The sequence below is a fragment of the Peromyscus eremicus genome, chromosome 7, assembly GCF_949786415.1.
Source record: "Peromyscus eremicus chromosome 7, PerEre_H2_v1, whole genome shotgun sequence".
Taxonomy (NCBI): Eukaryota; Metazoa; Chordata; class Mammalia; order Rodentia; family Cricetidae; genus Peromyscus; species Peromyscus eremicus.
In genome coordinates this window covers 41,408,313-41,429,292 of record NC_081422.1, presented here as the reverse complement: position 1 = coordinate 41,429,292, position 20,980 = coordinate 41,408,313, and positions in this window count along the sequence as shown.

Genomic DNA, 20,980 nt, shown 5'->3' with positions numbered 1-20,980 from the left:
AGTCTCACACTTATCTAACCTGTGTCTAGCTTGCTTCACTTAGCACCTTACCTTTAAGTTTCATCTATGCTGTAGCCTACACCACAGGCTTTTCCTTTTCATGACTGAATAACACCTTATTGAATGTACATACCAGACCCTGTTTCTCCATTACTATTAGGTGAACAATAGGAGTCTCCTCATCTTTTGGCTGCTGTAAGTAACAGATGTGAATCAAGTTTCTAGCTAAGTTCTCAGAGAAATTGTTCTTCATTGGAAAATAGAAATTTGATCTGATAGTGTATTTCTTTGTATATATATATATGGGGTGTGTGTGTGTGTGTGTGAGTGTGGGTGTTTGTGTGTTGTGTGTGCAAGTATGTTTCTTCATGTGTGTATAGATGCATACATGTGGGGGAGTCCATGTACACATGTGTAGAGAATGGAGGACAGCCTTAGGTGTCATTCCTCAGGCACAATTCTCCTTGTTTTTTTTTTTGTTTGTTTGTTTGTTTGTTTTTGAGGCCGGATTTCTCGCTAGGCCTGGTACTCATCAAGAGGAATGACTGGCTGGCTATGAGCCCTAGGATCTGCCTGTCTCTGCCTCTGCAGAAATGGGATTAGAAATATATAGCACCACACTTGCCTTTGTTAATGTGGGGTCTAGATCTCAAACTGGGGTCCTCACACTTGCAAGGTAAGTCCTTCGATGACTGAGTTGTATTCCCAACTCTTGACTATGTCCTTCTTCTTAATCCCGCAGTGGATGGTACTGACTAGTCAATGTCCTGTCTTGTCTTATGGTCATTCTCCCCTTTTTGACTAGCTTCCACCTACACTGTGTGCTCACCCAAGCCTTAAGCAAGTCTATTATGTTCCTGTCTCAGGCTATTTGCACACACAGCTCTTTCCACCCAGACCACCCTTGCCTGTTGTCTCTGATGTGGCTTGTTTCTTTGTGTGCAAGGGGAAGGAATTCAGATTTCATCCAAACATCACACACTCTATGAGCCAAGACTGTAGGGTGGACCTTTAGACTTCTCACTATATTATTATTTTGATTGTGTGACTGCACTTGGACTAGCAGGTACTTTATTGTGTGTTTTCTCTCCTCTCGTAGAAGGTAAGATATATAAGAGCAGGGACTTCTTACTGACCAAAGTCACTCCCCTGTGTACATGGGGACACTATGTAGCTTATGCTCAACATATACCTGAAGGAACTCATTTCTCCGCTGATGCATTATATTGTGGGAAACTTTCTTTCTTTGGATGGTGTTTTGGTTTGGTTTATTTGAGAATTGGGCCTAGCCTTGAATTTGCTATGTAGCTGAGGATGACCTTGATCTCTTGGTCTTCCCAAGTGCTGGGATTATTGATGTGGGCCACCATGCCTAGCATTAATGAGGCCTTCATGCTTCCCAAAATGCATGCCTGGAAGGATATGGCATTCCATGTATGATAACAAGGCCATGCTTTCCCAAGGCCTCTGGCCCTCAGTCTTGAGAGAACAAGCAGCTGAGGAGGGGTTGTCAAGCCATGGAATGCTAGGATTGACCACAGAGTTTATAGCTTTCCTGGGTTTCCACGTGACAAAGAAGCCCGGTCCAAGGGCCACAGTCTGGGAACTACTATATGGCTATTCCTTCAACAGCATCTGTCACAAAGTTCACTGATTTCTCATCAACCCAAACAGTATCTGTTCCCCAGTCTAGACTTGTTCTCAATGAATCACATGACCAAGAAGGACACCTATCTGAGTCCTCAAGCAAGCTTGCCTAGTGCCTTCCCAATATCTTCAGTCTCTGGAATCATTCCGACATTAACACTACCAGCTGCTCTTTGCTTATGTAAGTCCCAATCCTGGCAGACTTCACACAATCCTCATTCCCAATGGAGTCCTTCACTGCTCCCAAGTCTCCATGTGATATCCTCCTCTTTCCAACCTTAACCACATCTCTTCCTTTACAAACTCAATCTCTCCTTGTGATGATGAACATATCCTTACAGAAGTGGATTCTAACATTCATCCATCCACAGTACTGACCCCTCTTCAGCCCCAGAGACCCATTGTCCTTATATACTGTAGTGCATGGTTCCCAAAGATTTATCCCCACAGGGTCTCGAGTTCCAATCCCAGGATAACAAAGAAAAACTAATAGGATCTCCCTTTTCAGATGATTAGAGGACTAGTAGTCTAGCCAAGGCATTTTGTATGCAATGGAGGCTTCACTATTATTTTATTCAGTGACAACTGAATATCCAATAAAAATATTTATTTACTTATTTTTCAGTGCCCACCTAGCACTGTCCTTAGCACAAGACATGCATGCAATGGACATCCGCTGAATGAATCAGAGAAATTTGACTTGCCTCAATTGAATTCATCGTTTTTCATCTATTGGTGAAATTATTATGGCCACTCCACTTAGTTAAAAGGAGATTTATTTAATGGCGTAACTTACAAGTTAAGGGATAGGTAGGCCGCGGGGTCTGGGGAAGGTGTATCACAGTCCAGCGGTGTTCTCTAGAGCTCTGCTTGGCCCACCTTCACCGTCCAAGGTCCCGGAACCGAGTGAGTGCGCCGCCCATCCAGATCTCAGGTCTCCAGGCGCCTCCCTTGGCCCCGCCTTGTAGGTGTGACAGTTGCCGAAGTCTCAATGGGGGTTGGAACTTCCAGATCAAAGCTGGAATGGCTACCCACTACATTCATCCTTTCAGATTCCCTGGTATACACTTCCCTATTTTCCTGCCACTGCTTCATAGATTATTCCAGCTAACAAGTCTTAGGAACTTTGTCATTTCTGACCCCACTGTTTTCTTTATTCTTTAAACCCAAAGACTATGTACAGATGATATTTCAGATGCCTGATCACCGTTATGTTTTGCTAAGATCTGCCTATCCTAGTGGACCTCTATTCTTTTGGTCATGTGACCACAATTTTGGTGCTACCCTGCATCATCATCATCATTTTGGACCAGATATATAGATGCCTGAAATAAGACCAGTCAAGACACAGGTTGGTGGTTTTTATAATGTGACAAGTATAAAAATAGAGTTAACCACATTCATCTTTCACAGCGAAGAAAGGCACACCCTGAGCAGCTGGGTCATGGGTGACCTAGACAGAAGGTCAAGGTTGACCTGGAAATGCTGAGAATGCTTAGAAAGAGGGAAAAGAAAGTGAGCAGAAAAAAGTGATGGGGAGAGAAGAGAATGGAGAAGGTATGCAGGAGAAAGGTGGATTCTTAGGAGATGGAGGAAGAGAGAGAGAGAGAGAGAGAGAGAGAGAGAGAGAGAGAGAGAGAGAGAGAGACCAAATTGTGGTCCACAAGACCAAGACAGAAAGAATCCTTGCCATGGATCTTCCTGGTTTTCTAGACTCCCAGGTCCTTCTCTAATTCCTCTCACTGGCATCCTTTCCATACGTACCCACCCCATCACACAGCTTGAGCAGCCCCTGGTTATCCTGACTCTTGATTCTTACCTCTGTCCTTTTTAGCCCCATTGCCTTGGTGCCAGCCTGAATCCCAGAATTCCAAGTTCTCCTGGTCAGTGCTTCACTCCACCTACAGTGTTTGATTCCCAATATCTCTCATCATGCTACTTCCTTGTCCTTGGTAGCTCTGCAGTGGCTTCAAGACAAAGCATAACTCAGCAGAGGTCAAGGACATGCATGTCTTGATTCTCAAATGTTCCCTTAATAACATCTCCCAGCATGAAAACCTTCCACGGACAAGGCAGGTCTCTGCTGGACCATAGAGCTTGGTTCTCACATCTTCCACAGCTTCCCTCTTCACTTCTAAAATTCTCCTCCTCTGTATCTTCCCCCAAGACTCCCCATTTCCACCTTTCCTCTCATGAGAACTAATTGATGCCTTTCTTCACAGATGTTATTGTATTTAGCAACATCAGGTTGGCAGGTTGACATCAGCCACAATGGGAATATTTACGCCAGAGAGATTGGCAAGAGGTACAAATCGGGTCTCCCCCTGTTCCCCATGGAGAGCTGGTTAAATGTTTATCATCTCCCTATGAGCTCTCGTTGCACTAAGGAGGTAAACCGGCACATCCAAGATCACACAGCCAGTGGGCAGTAGCATGAGTCAAGCCCTGACACCTTTACATCATTACTCTTTCCACCGGGAAGCTGCCGCACTAATTAGGACTTAAACGGTCCCTCCTAATAGATAAGAATGTGGACAAGCTAAGACACAGATGATACAAGACAAACAGATGCAGGATCTTCAGGTGAATAGCCAGCCTTTGTTAAAAGAGGAGCATGCCAACTTCCCTTCACTGATGGCTCTCGGGTACCCACCCCATCCTCCCCATCCATGAGGAGACAGAGAAGCTTCTGAGGTGGCTGCAGCTCCCTTAGCTTCGCACTAGAGGGAGGACAAAGGCATTCAGTCGGCTTCCCGGATGCACTGGCTCCACTTTGCTCTATAATTAGTGTCTATTTGTCTCCTTAACTTAAACTGGGTTTTAGCAATTTAGAGGCAGGGAGCCCATGTTATTTCAGATATGTAATTGAAATCCCTTTCTACTCCTCTGGGAACCTGGGATGTTGCTTCACTCAGCTGAATGATAAAGATGCAGGGCCCTGATCACAGGCAGATAAGTAGGCTAGTTGATTAGGATGAATCCCACAGGCGATTCCTAATCTACTAGTCTGTTTGTTAACTATCTGTCTTTTTAGGTTATTTGGTTTGCATAATATGATAATATAATAATGTGCCAGCTCTTTAAAGGTGGAAACGAACCCAAATTGAAGGCAAAACAGGCACAGCTGGTGTCTGATCGATGAACCACAGATTTTATTGAGCATCTATTGCTTGCACAGCACTAAGTTAAAGAGAGAAGAGACACCAGATGTCCAGTCTGTGGCCTTAAAGAGCTAGCGGAGGCAATGGTCATGCACAGAGAAAACTGAGAGACTCTAAGGTGTAAGTACATTGTTACTAAATGTGTGAACCAGACCAAAGTGTTAGGAAGCTAGTCAAACATCAGCAGGCTGGAAGGTCACTGCGGATGGATTCTCCTTCATCATCAACTTTGAGATCCAAGTTGATCTCTATCACCAGCCACATACTAATTTTAAGAAAGGGAAAAGTATCACAGTTGTTTCTTCTTAAGATTTGAGAGACTGGGAGACACAGAGGGAGATGGAGGTAGCAGGGCTTTGTTGAGGCTCATTAAGAGAAAACTATTCTCCCTGTGGCTGTTCGATAGATTTTTTTCCCCTTAATTCTTTGAAATCTACTCTTTTACACAGTTTCTGGTCAAAAGAATGGGATCTGAGCCGCACTTCTGGACCCAGATAGAGATGTGACATTCTAAACTACCTGAAAGATTATAAGATTACGAAGATATACTATTGTCCCCTCCCACAGAAGTTAATCCAAATGAGCCTGTCAATCACATGCACAGAGAAATGGTCCATAGTATAAGGTTCCAGAAACTTCAAGAAACATGATATACCTGACAGGTTCAGAATGAGATGTATATTTATACACCTCAGAAGGTCCTCCCTCCCTCACTGAAGTTGCTTATAGGATCTTCACCACTCAACCTGCCTGATTTCTGAGTTCTAACTCACAAAAGTTAACTTTTTCTTTTCCTTCTTTCTATATCCTTTTTCAGACACTGCCGAAGACTAAAGCCTTGCTAGCCTTGTGTGCTGATAGTTTTAGGTTAATTTGACACAAGCCCGAGTCTTCTGAGAGAAGGGATCCTCAGTTGAGAAAAATGCCTCCATAGGATCCAACTATAAGGCGTTTTCTTAGTTTGTGATTAATGGGGGAGGGCCCAGCCCTTTGTGGTAGGGTCATCCCCAGGCCAGTGGTCCTGGATGCTATAAGAAAGCAGGCTGAGCAAACCATGAGAAGTAAGCAGCACCCTCCATGGCCTCTGCATCAGCTCCTGCCTACAGGTTCCTGCCCTGCGTGAGTTCCTGCCCTGACTTCCTTTGATGAGTGATACGGACTTGTAAGCTAGAATTAATCCTGTTCTCTCCAGTTGCTCTCGTCATGGTGCTTCATCATAGCAGTGGAAATCCTAACTAAGACAGCCTTCCATCCCAGGTATTTTTACCTTCTCTCTCTCTCAGAAGATCTCTGGTGCAGCTGCTTACAGCCTTCTGTGGCTGAACCTGCTTCCTTGACTTCTAACTTAGAGCTCTTAACATTCCTTCTCTGATCCATCCCCCTCTCCTGGTGTCTGCCAGGACCCCCAGCTTCCCAATTTGTTGTTGTCTCTCTAAAACGCTGACCAACTTGTCTTCTGGTTTCCATCTGAGTCCATTTTTAAATTCTTTTGCCTGTGAGACTAAGAACTTTAAGAAAGAATCTTGCATTCCTTGGTGGTAAAAGGAGCTGCTGTGATGGGGATTTGAGTCTTAGCTTAGAGCAGTACAACCGTGCAGAGCCTGGGCGTCTCCTGAAGAAATCTCTGCCTTGTTTGTATTTTATGTGCATTGGTGTTTTGCCTGCATGTTTGTCTGTGTGAAGGTGTTGGATCTCCTGGAACAGGAGTTGTAGACAGTTGTGAGCTGCCATGTAGGTGCTGGGAATTGAACCCAGGTCCTCTGGAAGAGCAGTCAGTGCTCTTAACTACTGAGCCATCTCTCTAGCCCGAAAATTCTGCCTTGTAAAGAACACAGAGCCATCTGGTCCAAACTCAACTCTTGGAGTTAAATGGCATGTCTTGTTCCCAGCATGCACCATTCAGAAATCCCTGTCTATCCTGTCCCAGATCCATCTAGAACCCTCCCTGCCCTCTGAAGTGAGACCGGTGGAAATGGACTAGATCAGACGCTCTTCCATCCGCAGTGCACTTTAATGAGTATTTCTGGAATAGTCAACATTCCCCGAGCTACTGTGGAATGCTGAACTCAGGGCTGGTGCCTCATACATGGCATTTGGACCTCAACCCTCTCACAAGCATGTGGACATGTAAAAAACAGACTCAGAGAGATAGAGGCATCATCTAGGTGACATTCTGGCTCCACACTGCATCCTCGTCTCATGAACTCTATTCAGGCAATTAAAAAATTCCCCATTCTGTCCAGTCACATACGATGCATGACACACAGGTACACACGGGCCCTGTCCCATAAAGTCTGATCCTCAAGATGTGAGAGAGAGGCTGCAAATCTCATTCTGGATTTTAACAAGCTTCCTAGGTTTACCGTGCATGCACGCTTGGCAACAGGTACTGTTAGATCTGTTTGCCTGCAGCTTCTTGTTGACTCCCTCCCCTAGCCTAAAGGACCTCACAGGCTGGAGCCTTTTGAGTCAACTCTGGTCTCCAGCTGTCTGCACAGCGTCTGGTCCAGCCTGACATTTTTTTTTTTTTTTTTTTTTTTTTGTGGAGATACTGAGTATCATGGAATGGTTTCGCTCTCCTTGCTGACATTCCACAGGTAGCGTGTCGACTTAGCACATCTGCTTTCAGCTGCCTGAAACATCACTCATGTGCAGCCTCCGAGGGCTAATTGGCAATGTGTACAGCATGCCTGCCCCTGCAGTGCACCGCAGTTACTCACCCGGGCTTCCCTATCTGCTAGGTCCCCTGCCACCCACTCCTGCCCCTAGGAAAGCTGGCTGAGTATCACTTACCGTAGTCAAGCACAAGTGGGGACACAGGAGTCACAGACAGACTCCATAGGAGACCCCAAACAGCCCAGCCCTGACCTCAAAACAATGCTCAGGATGATGTCGGAAGCCCCCCCCCCTCCGAGTCCGTGTGGCGATGATGCTGTATGAGTCTCGCTGGGGCACAAACTATTTCAGAGGCAACAACCCAAGATTTTGCTTTGTGGCATGTTCACTAAGGTATGTTGCTGGGAACTCTACAGTCACATAATGGTAATAGGGGGTCCTGCAGAAGGTGGGCCGGGTCAAGCAAAAGCAGAGCAGTTGGTGGTCTGGAATTTTCATCAGCACCAGTATGCAAACCCTCACTTGCCTCCTCTTGTCAGGCTACATGTGCTGCATCGCCCAGACGTTTTCTTTCATTCTTACCAGGACGACGTTTTCCCTTAAAATTTCTTATTGATATGTGAGGACTCTACTTTGGAAGTCATGATTTGGTACAGTGCCTATTGCTCATTGTATAGACTGAATCAGGAAAGGACAAAGGGCCTGCCAGCCCTCACAGTCACCTAGGGCTGGAAGCAGGATCCAGGCTCAAAGGTGCTGGTACGGCGGCTGTCAGCCTCTGCTTCTCACATGAGATCAGCACACGCATTTAACGTTTAGGCAAGAGGTCAAGGACTTGAAGCTTTCAGCTTCCAGGAAGCATCCTTCTTCTCCGGGGTCCAGCTGTTGGTTCACTGCATCCAGAGATGAGATACTGGGTATCCATGGAGTGTTCTGTCTTTGGCACTCTGCAGCTTGTCTGGCCATTTCACTGTCTACCCCTCCCAGGGCCTCGCAGAGGTTCAAGAAACACACAGCAGGGAGGTTGGGGCTTCGAGGAACTGGAGGCTTTGAGAAGTGAGCCAATTTGTCTGCATCATTTAGAGAGCAGAGCAACAGACTGGAGGCCTGAATTCAAGACTTAGGATTTCTGCTCCACACACCCTTTGGCTACAGCTCCCTTGTGTAAGAGCCAGAGTCGAAAGTCTTCCCACCGTACCTGGCCAGGCTGCTTAATAGGCTGAGGAGTTCTTTTTGCAACCAGGCGTAGGGCAGAGCTCACTAACCTCGCCCCTCGGGGACAGGAAGCAGAAAGAGTGATACATTCCCTCCGGTGGGACTACGTGTCTAATTCCTTCTCGAGGCCTTCTTAAGCCCTTGGCCTCAATTATGTTCCACGACCAGCAAGTGACACAAATTAATTATCTGCTGGGAAAAGAAGGGCTTTCTTTTATCTGTTTGAAAGTAGTCACCTTCTTGTTTCAAGGATTGGCCTCATAAACTCCAAGGAAGGACAGAGAAGATGGCTGCCAGAAGGAGGGATGGAAGGAGGGTGAGGGAAGACAAGCAGAAAGAGGGCAAAGAAGGAGAGGCCGAGGGGTGGGAGAGATGAGCAGGCACAGGGCATAGGAGCCTGGGCAATATTAAGGGCATGAGAGCAGAGGGTTAAACACTGGGCGTGGCTATGGTCCGTGGAGGCTTATGGGTCTCAGGGAAGGCTGAAATACATAAGCAGAGTGCTAAATGGTTTAGAAGATGTAAGCTCTGTGACAGAGGGGACCGGCCTTGTTCAGTTTACCCGTGTGCCCATGTGTATCATACTGATTGGCGCACAGTGGACTCTCGATGAAGCTCAATCTATTGAATGGATGGATCAGTCTGTAGACATTGGCCAAGCGAGTAAGTCAGGAAAAGCCATCTGAGGAGGAGATGGCAGTGTAAACAAAGACAGTTGGAATGATCATCAGTTTTCCATATTTAGTGAGAGTGTGTTGAGGGTCAGGGGGCAGATGTGAGGAGGGACAGGCAAGCAAGGTCTGATTGGTTTTTCCTGGGTATCTTTGATCATGAGGAAATAATAGCAAATTGCGCTTATGTCTAAAATCCTATCTCATCATCAATCAATCACTCTGTGAAGGGTATTAAGAGGCTCCAAAAGTTTTATAAGGTCCCAGAGCAGGAATCTGGTCCTGATGCTGATCTGGAGCCCTGTGATATCTCTACGGTGGGTATACAGCACTCCAGTCCTGCCCAGGGATTGTCCTGTGGCTAGCTTCATAACACAGACCGGTTTAGACAGGGAATCTGTTAGAAAGAAATTCCATATGGACTTCTTTCAAAGGCAAACAGGTGATCATTTACCTTTTCTTTCTTTCCTCCCGTGTATGTTGTGTTCACGTATGTATAGGTGCACTATGTCACGTGTGTGCAGCTGTGTATGCCTGTGTGTGCATGCATGTGGAGGTCCAAGGCTGATGACATCAGGTCTCAGTCTTATTCATTGAGGCACGGTCTTTCAGTTCAACCCAGAACTCACCAACACAACCAGCCTACCCAGCCCATTTGCTCCAGGGATCCCCTGTCTCCACTTCCCACTCACTGGGAGTGCAGGCAGCCTCCATGCCCGCCTCACACTAGTGAGGTAAGCACTTGAACCCTTGAGCCAAGATGATCAGTTTTCATTGCGTGCTCTTTCCTTCTTCCCATCCCCCTCAAACAACAGCTTCACTAAGGATGGTGGCCAGCAAAGAGTAAAGAAATGGGCTGGTCCCACTCTTGTTCCAGGCTAAAGGCAAACACCCTCAATAAGTCTACAAGCAAGCGTAGGCTGAGGACCCGGGCACTTGCCAATGTGTCTTCTACCAGGAAGTATGTTGAGAAGAGACAAAAAACGTTAAAGACCCCCGTGGCTGGTCTCAGTATGAGACAGGAAACCCAGCAGGGCTCAGGAGAGTGCCAGGATGAACCACAGTCTCCACAGTCTTCAGACTTGCTTCCTGCTGCAGCACTGGAAGGTGAGGAGACAGGGGCTGCGAGGCCCAAAAAAGCTGAGTGTCAACCCTGGATCTGCCTTATGGTGGGTAAATGGACTCAGATATCTTAATAAAAGCAAATAGTGCAGGGGTGTGTGTGTGTGTGTGTGTGTGTGTGTGTGTGTGTGTGTATGTGTGTGTGTGTGTGTGTGTGTGTGTGTGTGTGAGAGAGAGAGAGAGAGAGAGAGAGAGAGAGAGAGAGAGAGAGAGAGAGAGAGAGAGAGAGGAAAAGGAACTATAAAGGGGATATAAAAGGGGAAGGAGATCTTGAGGCAGGGGAGAAGGGACAAAGGGATCCATGTGACATGAAAGCAAAGGGACTGTTTAGGAGATGACCTGCGAGAGGGCAATGGGAAAGGGCAGGAGAGCGGAAGGTGGGGAGTAATAAAAACAAAGTCTAACGATGTGCGGATGCCAGAAGGAAACCCATTACATTGTGTTTTTCAAAATAAGTCTTTAAAAATGCATGTAGAATGCTATACACTTTCTGTGCACAACCTTGTCCAAGTCCCATTGTACCAGAAGATAATCCAGGATCTAGTAGTTCTTACAAATCCCATTGTTCAGATGAGGAAACTAAAGGTCAGAGCGTGAGCCTCAGTCACCCTGAACAATAGGTCTGAGACCACTTCATTCTGAATGCCTGACCTCTTGCTGTGCTGCAGGGAACAGGAGAAGCCAAACTCCCAAGCCATGCTAGCAAGATGCCTCAGTCTTAGCAAAAAACAGAAACTCGAAGCTGGGCAGCCATGGATTTCAGCTCCCTTTGGTCTTGTGCTAAGGGGTTTGGGGATGGTAACACTGAACTTCATTAACATAGAGGTGGAGACCCCAGGACTTCTGAGCTGCCTTCCCAGCTTCCTGGGTGCCCTGCCCACTGCCCTTCTCTCCCAGGCTGCTGCCTAATTATAGAACTGGAGATGCAAATTATTCTAATAACCGGTGCTAATTTATACACATTTACATATAATTTGCAATTCACTTGCTGTCCACATTAGGTCAAACTTCACTAATTCAGACCAAAGTGAGGGAGCCTAATCTGTAGTGGAGAGTGTAGGTTATGGAAAGCACCAAGAGCTTATCACCATTGAGTTTCCTCCCTGGCAGGAACAGCTGCTTTAAAATGAGACACACGAGGTTAAAGTGGGCATCGTCAAAATGCTGCTTGAAAAATCTTTAAAAACCTCCTCCCAAAGCTGGGCTTTCCGAAGTTCAAAAGCCAAAAATTAATTCCTTTTATTTCTCTTTGATTTCTCTATTCTCTCCATGGAAAACAACAGTAGGTGAATAAAAGCTCCCCCACCCCTGCTTTCTATGGTTCAGTTCAGGACTCAACCACTACTACCTCACTTTGAACTAACCTTCTTCCCTAGCAGAAAATCCCCCTGGTTCAGAAGTGAGACATAAAAAAATCAGAAGGTAATTGGGCATATCTATTCATGGATCATCTAGGCAATAAACACCATCCCAGAAGGGCGATGAGTCTCTAGTGTGTAAGGGATACACTGGGTGATAGCATTAGAAAAAGAGATACTGCCAGGCAGTGGTGGCGCAAGCCTTTAATCCCAGCACTCGGGAGGTAGAGGCAGGCAGATCTCTGTGAGTTCGAGGCCAGCCTGGGCTACAGAGCGAGTTCCAGGACAGGCTCCAAAGCTACACAGAGAAACCCTGTCTCGAAAAAAAATCAAAAAAAAAAAAAAAAAAAAAAAAGAAAAGAAAAGAAAAAAAGAAAGAAAGAAAAAGAGACACTGTGAGCTGTAGTTTGCATGTGAAATGTCCCCAGAGGCTCAGTGTTTGAGCACATCTGGTAGTGCCATTTTGGAAGGTTGTGGAACCTTTAGGAAATGGAGCCTTACTGGGAAAGTGAGTCATGGGGATGGCTTTGAGGTTTAATAATCCAGGTCCACATCCTGCCCATTCTCTGCTTCCTAACTATGATGTGAAGTGACTAGCTGCTTCACACTCCTGCCCCTGGTAGGCCTTCCCAGCTGAGATGGACTTTAACTCCTCGAAACCGTAAGCCAAAAACCTGGCCCTCCTTTAAGCTGCTTTCTATCAGCCATTTTACTACAATAGCAAGAAAAGTAACCAGTACATTGTACAAAAATCAATGAGCACACGCAAGTCTGCATATTATCTAGAAGCAGATTCTGAGCAGAGCTTCTTGCTCACATGACTTGTTGGGGAGCGAAAGGAGGTAGGTGTGAGGAGAGCAGCTTAAGTGCCAGTGCAAATGTGGTTTCCACTGGCTTCAGAGGGAGTCCACAAGCAAGTGATTACGGAAAACATGAAGTCCTCCACAGAACTGGACAACCTAGGGGAGCCCCAGTCTACCTCTGCCCTGTGCCAGTCACTCACTGAGCTCAGCTCCTAGAGTCTGGAGCTGGCAATTCAAGTCAGGTGGGCAAAACTCACATGTGGTCAGGCGCCACCAGGGTCAGCCCTAGTCCACCTTCGGCATAGCTCTGAGCCAGATGCTTGCCCCCAGAACGTTATTCCGTTCAGACATGGCATTTCTGGAGTTTTGATGGGTTGCAATTCCTACATTATGTGTTATTCTGTTTTTCATTATCTAACAAATGCTCCAGGTCAGTTAACTCTATTTATAAAGCATGTTTACTTGGCTCTAGGTCCTGGAGGCTCAGGGTCATGGCACCACCATTGGCTCAATTCTGGTGAAGAACTTGTGGGGGAGGGTGTCACAGAGTTGTAAGCATGTATAAGAGGAGAGATCACACCTCCAAAGCAGAATCCAGGGAGATGGGCAGGGCCAGGCTCCAGCTTTCACATACCCTTCTGGTGAGAACCAATCAGGATGTCACCAAGGATGTATTAATCCTTTCTCATTGGTCCAATTAACATGATAGCATCGATTCAGAGGGACATTCCGATGCTTTGTAGGCTGTCCAAAGAGTCTAGGACACTTTAGATTGCATTAGGAACTAAGAATTAACATTCTCCGTGAGACAAGACCGTGGATGTATATTGTCGGCTATTCCATATTAATGTGAGCCATGTTTTATCTTTCTTGCTGATGGGCTAAGAAAATGTATTCACCAGATCAATAGAAACATAGCATTTACCCAAGGCTATGTTAATCAACTCTACTGAATCTGTGATGACTGGTCTTGTAGCTAGCTGCTACAACAGGGACTCCTATTTGGGCTGCTTTGCAGCAGCTTAGTCATCTACCATGAGCCACAGTCTGCTTGGGCTGGGCAGAGGCCAGACTGGTGAGGTACACAGGAACCACTTGCCCTGAACACCACCTGGGAGTGCCACTGACCTCAGCATCTTCTCAGTTAATTAGGATGTCACTGATTTTTGTCATCCTCCCTGGAAGAGGATATCAAGTTTCATTTCCTGCCCAGGGGAAGGGAAGGAACTTTCAAGGCCTTTGTAGTCACTAGACTTTCTTCCATGTGTCAGAGTACTAATGTCTTACTAAATATTCCTATTCCGATTATATCAATAATTAGGGAAATACACAATAGGTGGGTCATTTTGAGATTACCAGCACATTACCTGGACATTTCTGATATCTCTGAGAAGGGTGCTGTATTAGTTAGGGTTCTCTTGAGAAACAGAACGGATAGAATGAATGAATATACGGGCAGGGGTAAACTGCAGCATGTCCCATTGAATTGATGCTATCTTGTTAATTGGACCAATGAGAAGAGGTTAGCACACTGTTAGTGACATCCCGATTGGATCTCACCAGATGAATATGTGAAAGCTGGACCCTGGCCCTGCCAGTCTCCCTGGATTCTGGTTTGGAGGTGTGATCAATCTGTGAGTTCGAGGCCAGCCTGGGCTACAGAGTGAGTTCCAGGACAGGCTCCAAAGCTACACAGAGAAACCCCCACATGTGCTCCCATCTCTGTGACACTCTACATGACAAGCTCTCCACCAGAGTTGAATATATATACTCCATGATATGTAGTATTTTATATTAGAGTATCTTACAGGTTATGCAGGTGCTAGTCCGACTAGTCCAACAATGGCTATCTCCCAATGGAGAGTCCAAGAATCCTGTTCAGTCCATGAGGCTGGGTGACTCACCTGGTCTTCAGTACACACAAGAATCCCAACAAAGTGGATTCTAATGCCAGCGAAGGAATGAGCTTGCCAGTGAGTAAGAGTGAGAGCAAGCAGGCATAAAGCAAGGGCTTCATTCTTCCATGTCACCAGAAGGTAAGGCCCAGATTCAGGTGGACCCTCTCACCTCAAAAGATCCGGACTAAGGAGGGGTCTTCCCACCACGAATGTTTCAATCAGGAAATAATCCCCTCACAGGTGTACCCAACTGCGTGGGTTCTAATTAATTTCAGATGTTGTCAAGTTGACAACCAAGTATCGCCATAACAGGCGTCATAATTGTTCTTTGTGCCCCCAGATATCAGTGTCAACCTTGGACCTTGCCTCCCACAGACCTCAAAAAAGCTATGGGAATTCCAATGTTCCAGAATCTGGCTGTTCAAATAAGTAATTATAGGTCCTTTGAGAAGGCACTGGGGGGTGGTCACTACGGTACACATCTCCCAGGGCGTGAGGAATTTCCTCATAGGGATATGACCTCACTTTCATTTTAGGAGTTCAGAATGTGAAAACAAACTTCAAGTCTGGAGACCAAGCAAGGGGTCTTGACTGTTGAGAAGGATGAAGTGGGCCTTCTCTGTCCTTAGTGGCTGCCTATCTATAGCTGGAAGATTTCGTGTGTCCCTGCCTGCCAGCGGTCAGGACAAATCTCTCCCACTCGTGTCCCCCAAGTAAACACACTGAGGCTTATATTAATTATAACTGCATGGCCATGGCTCACGCCTTTTGCTAGCTAGCTTTTATATTTTAATTTGGCCCATAACTATTCATCTGTATATCACCACATGTCCCGTGGCTTTACCTGCGTCCCATTGCATGTTGCTCCTTGGGCAGCTGGCTGGCATCTCCTTCTCAGTTCTGTTTTTCCTTCCCAGAATTCCCTTTGTCTGCTTATTCCGCCTATACTTCCTGCCTGGCTACTGGCCAATCAGCATTTTATTTATCAACCAATCAGAGCAACATTCACAGCATACAGAACATCCCACAGCACCTATCTGTCTCTCTTGATTCTAGGAGTGCCATAATCTAGGGACCATTTCAGAAATCCCTGCAAGCCGGGCTCTCCCTATAGTCATGGCTGGCAATGATAGTGATTGCATGTACCTTGCTTCTGACAGTGAGGTGTCACCAGCTGGTCTCTGCCATTATGGGAGTCAGTTAACTCAGTACAATTTCTCTATCAGCCTTCGTCCTGAGTCCTCAGGCGATGTGGGTACCCTTCACTAATGCCTTCCTCGTCACCCTGGTAAACAGTGTTCTCCAGGGCCTCATGGGACAAAGCAGGCCTTCTGGAACTATGTAATGGAGCAGTTCTAGGAACCCACTGGGTCTCCCAGTGTCTGCCCGCTTTGTTTGCCACCACAATGCTGGTAACCATTTGGTTTCATACACCATTGTTTTAGCCAAGCTCCTAAGAGGCATCTCAGAAGGGCTTAGAACACAAACTTGGGGTCCTTGCCAGGGTGTTGCATTTTGTATCATGGGAGACATTGTCGTGTGCTGACAAAGCTCTCCATACCCAGCTTTATAGTCTGGCCTCCCTCCAGCCCAGATCCACTCTTGGTTCCTGGCTCTCCTGCAGTACAGCCAGGTCCTACAGCTTTGGATACAATCCTCTAATCCCTTAACAGACCCAGGAATCCCCCAGGCTGGCTCTGCTGAGATTTGGCCTCAATTTATACTCTGGTGTCCCGGAGGGGAGGTGGGAACAGTCCCCAACCCAGAGAGCCATCATGTTACATCAATTGAAAGACTTCCACATAGTCTTCTGCAAGCAGAGGTCCCTGTATCTTCACAGCAGAGCATGTGGATATTCTATCACAAGCGTGAGGGTCCACACTCTGCCTTTCAGCACCTTATTTACAGTGTGACCAGCCCAGGCTGGGAAGTCAGTTTTTCCAAAGTTCTGTCACTTTGACAATGAAATCCACGGCTGGCTTTCTTCCCGCCTGCTCTGGCTACAGGCATGGAGGTTCTTTCTAAATGCTGACACCTTGCTTTAAATTGTTAATTATAACTTCAGGCCTGCCATTTTCTCTCTTCAACAAATCAATGCCACTTAGCTCAAAATCACCCAGTCCTCACAATCTGTTTTTCCCCTTCTGCAGCCTCGTGGTTCGGACTTAATTGTGTCCCTCACCCTGAAGTTAGATGACAAAACCCCAAACTCCAGTGCAATTGTATTTGAAGATATAAACTTTAAAGAGCTAGTTAAGGTAAAACGAGGGTGGGCCTTAATCCCAAATGAGTGGTGATGTTATAAGGAGAGAAAGAGACTGGAAGGACACAGTGACAAGGAGGTGGCCTGAAACTCAAGGACAGCAAGTGACCACAAGAGAAATCAAGCCAAGAAGCCCCCTGACCTTGACTCTCAGCCTTCAGCAGTATGGGAAATAAATCCGTGCTGTTGAAGCCCCGAAGTTGCTGGGCTTTCCCCACCTGCTCTAGCACAGTCAAGCCCCTTCTAGCTTTCCTAGGCAGGGAGCCAGCCAGTGTACCCTCTTCCAGGTGCCCCAAGGGAAGGTCTCAGCCCTCACACTGGCTCAGGCTGCAAGGGACCATCAGTGCTCCACCTACCACCAGCAAGGGGGTCTTCATGGCAACCCAGCCCTGGGCTGCATGGCTTAGTGCCCATTTTCCCTTTGGGTTTACACATTCACAATTTAGGACCACTCTCGACAGCAAATGTAAAAGCAGAACCAGGGCTAGGGCGCTTCTTCAAGCTGCTTATCAGGGGTGATACTCAGGAAAGGGCTGACGGAGGTCAAGTACCTCAGGGAGAGAGCTAAGCGAGAGTGGCTCCTCACTGGGGACTAGCCTCAGACTCCTCTCCTGGGTAGCTCCATGCTGTTTGTCTTACCTTCAGCAAGATCACTGCCCTTTTACTCCCATGCTAGTTATTAATTAGTCAGCAGCAGAGGTCCGCCACCAGGGAAGGGCCAATAGGTTCACAGCCTCCAGGAAGCACAGCTCCCCTCTGGCCAATGGCAAACCTCTAGAAAAGCAATCTGAAGTATTTTAAGTCAGCAGTTATAGCAGCTGGATGAAAGGTTGATCTTTCAGTAAATAAAAGGGATCTAGGTGGGGCACCAGCAGCAACTAGTATAGATAGGTAGATGGATGCATGCATGCATGCATGCATGCATGAGAAGCTTGCAATGATGAAGGAAATGTAAACCTGCTGTTGGAAAATAGCAGCCTCCTTGCATTAGACCCCACCTACCTCGACCCTTTGGGTACCCAGTATACTGTTACACATAGTGAACATGTTGGTGGCGAGGACTTGAAAAGATACTATGGTAACATCAAGAGGAACCACTGTTATTCTGGTTCCTGGGCAAGCAGACCCCGAGCTGAATTAGTGTGCCAAGAGCAAGGCAAGCCCAGGCAGAGGGGAGGAAGGTTCAGACAGTCTTATTAATGGCCTCAGCATACAGCAATGGAGACCGATGCCTCAGGCTGCAGTGAGGAGTCTTCTCACTGGAGGTACCGTGAACCTGTCAACTGATCCACAAACAGCACAGTGTCCATTACCATCAGGTGACATGGTCCAAGTGAGGGAAGCCTTCCACCATGAGAGCAAGTGGTCTGGAGCTTGAGGGAGAGAGGAGTCCTTTCACTGGACCTGATACAGCCAAGCTCTGTTATTCAATGCCAGAGCAGGAAATGCTCAATTAGGCTGTTTTACACTAAAGATTTTTGAGGAAAGAAACAATTAGGAACAATTAACTAAGATACCTGTTCTCTCTCTTTTGTTTTTCCTTTTAAGAACAAGCTAGAAAATCTGCCTTAATTAACCTGCTTTTCTTCTGGAAGGGGGTCTCTGAGCATATCAGCCTGCCTGAGGACAAATGGGAAGGAGCTTGTCAAACATTCCTACAAGGACAGGAAAGGGAAGTCAGGAGGGCAGAGGTCAGCTTGGAGGACTGCTCAGACTCAAGAAACTATCTGCACGGCACTAATTGGGCTGCCAAAATATTCCAGGGCAAAGAGGAGAAAGGCAGATAAATAGTTTTGCAGCAAAGGGTCAATGGGGGCCCAGGGAAGAGGTACAGTCAAATCCCTCTACCAAGTGGGGTCTGGGGATTAAGTGGTTCTGGGTGAGGCAGGGGTAGCTGGTAGCCACTGAACTTCCTATTCCTGTCTCAAGGTCGAGACTATACCTCTGTTCTCATCCCACCCCTCCCAACAGTACCACAGAGCAGATTGCTGATTGGGAGCAGGGAAGGTATGTTACAAAGTACAGGTTACCAAGGAGATTGAGAAGGGCAAGTCATGGGGAAGAGGCTCCTGGTGCTTCTTCGGAGGACAAGGCCAGGGTCTCGGAAGGAAACGAGCGGCCAGCACAGTGTCACTAGCAGAAGGCAAAGAAGGCCATGTGGTTAGTGAGCAGAGGAAGCTTAAGCTTATGGAGGAGGTGAAAGTAGAGAGAGGAATAGGTTTCCCCGCACATTCCCTACTCTGATCCCCACTTTTGCCCACTTCTAGTTTTCTTAGCCAGTCAGGTGGGCCATGAAGTGTGTCCCCAGTTACACTACTCCCTGGTAGGAACCTCTGGCCACTGTGTCACATGAGTCCGCAGAGGCCAGCAGGCAAACTCCAGACCCACTCAACCTCCTTTGACTAATTCTTCTTAAAGCCCCTCCCTGGTTCTCTCTCTGGAAACCAGGCTGTGACAGCCTGAATGTTCTAGAAGAACAACGCTCTTTCCAGGGGTCAGTGTCATTCTGTTCTCTGCTCCTTTCTCAAGTGCCAAGCAGAAAGCAAGCCCAGTTCAAACCCTGCCTCTCCACCTTCTTCGCAATGGGAAAGACAAGCTGTAAGCAAGCATCCACACTGTAAGTGACAGCATGCCCGGGGACGAGGGATGAGGGAGGTCTGTCACGAGGTCTGAGCTCTTAAGGGTAAAGGCACTGATGACTGAACAGGAAGTGAGAGAGGAGACTGTGGTAGCAAGCTTGTGGAAAGGCGGAAGGCTCGGGCATTCTGCTGTAGACGTGTTCTGAGAACAGTAGACAATCGGGCCCAGCTGAGTGCCGTCTAGAAGAAGGAGTGGAAAGAGACTGTAGGAGTCTGAGAGTATATGAGCCAAATGGTTTTTAGATGTGGAAGCCCTAATGAGTGCCTTTAGGAAGATTTTCATGGAGTGGTCTCATTAACTTTAGATTTCAAAAATACCCTTCCAGTGCCCCCGAGGCTGGCAGGACAAGAGTGGAGGCAGTTAGAAGCCAGGGGGCTGTGGAGCTAGTGGAGGCAAGAGCAGAAATGGGCTTGGTTGATAGTGAATCCCAGCCCCAGGGGGTTGTATACACACCTGTGTGAGCTTAGAAGGACGTCACACTCTCCTCACATGAGGTACATAAATGTAGCCACAGCACTGCTGAGGCAGCTGAAAGGCTCTCCAGCCAGCACTCACACCCTCCCTTGACTTCGTCTGCTGGCTGTTCTTCCTCCAAGGGAGGAGGAGGGTAGGCGTTTAGGAGCACAGATAAGTAAGGCATCTTATGACCTTGACTATGAACACATGAGGTCACCTCTGCTTTGTCTCCATTTTTGTTTTTGCATTTCGTGTGTGTGTGTGTGTGTGTGTGTGTGTGTGTGTGTGTGTGTGTGTGTGTACACATGCTCATGCCCAAGCATGTTAGAAAGAAGGCAACTCTAATATTGCCCGAGTCGTGTAGACACGCACTCCGACCTCTCTGAGCCTCTACCTTTCTTTATTAGACAATTGTGGGTGGCGTTTACCTACTGGGATTGTTAGTTTTGTCAACAATCACCTGGGACAGGAGTCTCAACGATAAAGTGTCTAGAGTACGTTGGCCAAATAGTGGGCATGTCTGCAATTGTCTAGACTGTGCTAATTGATGGGAGAAGCCTGAAAGCAGGTGGCACAGTTCTCTGGGTTTGGATTCAGGGTTGCCTAAAAAGGGAGAAAGGGAGCTGAAAAGAAGCAGATTCATTTCTCCCTTCTCTTGATCATGAATGTGACCAGCTGCTTCTGGTTCCCGCCTCCCTGACGACCTTGTGTGATCGGAACTATAACCTGGAACTGTGGAATTAAAATAAAACCATTATCTCCTACTTGTGTCAAGGTATCATACTAGAGCAACAGACGATGAAACTAAGACACCTACCGACAAGGCGGTGTGAGCATCCAGCCGAAAAGTTCTGAACAACCGGGAGTGTTTTGTGATTATACAAAGGGCGGAGTCTCGGGGGTCTTGGTGCCATTCTTGCCCCTGCTGCCTTTGGAGATTGTGCATCTCCTTGAACAAGAGGCTGCTGATGCCAACTCCTCCTGGAGTTTAGACCTCTCCTCCCCTAATCCTTCTTTCCTTTGGAGACAGACAGGAAGGCCCTGCAGCGCCCCTACCCTTCAGATCAGCTCCACCATGAAGCAAGACTTCTCTTTGTACTTTAACAAACATACGTCTCATATTGACGATC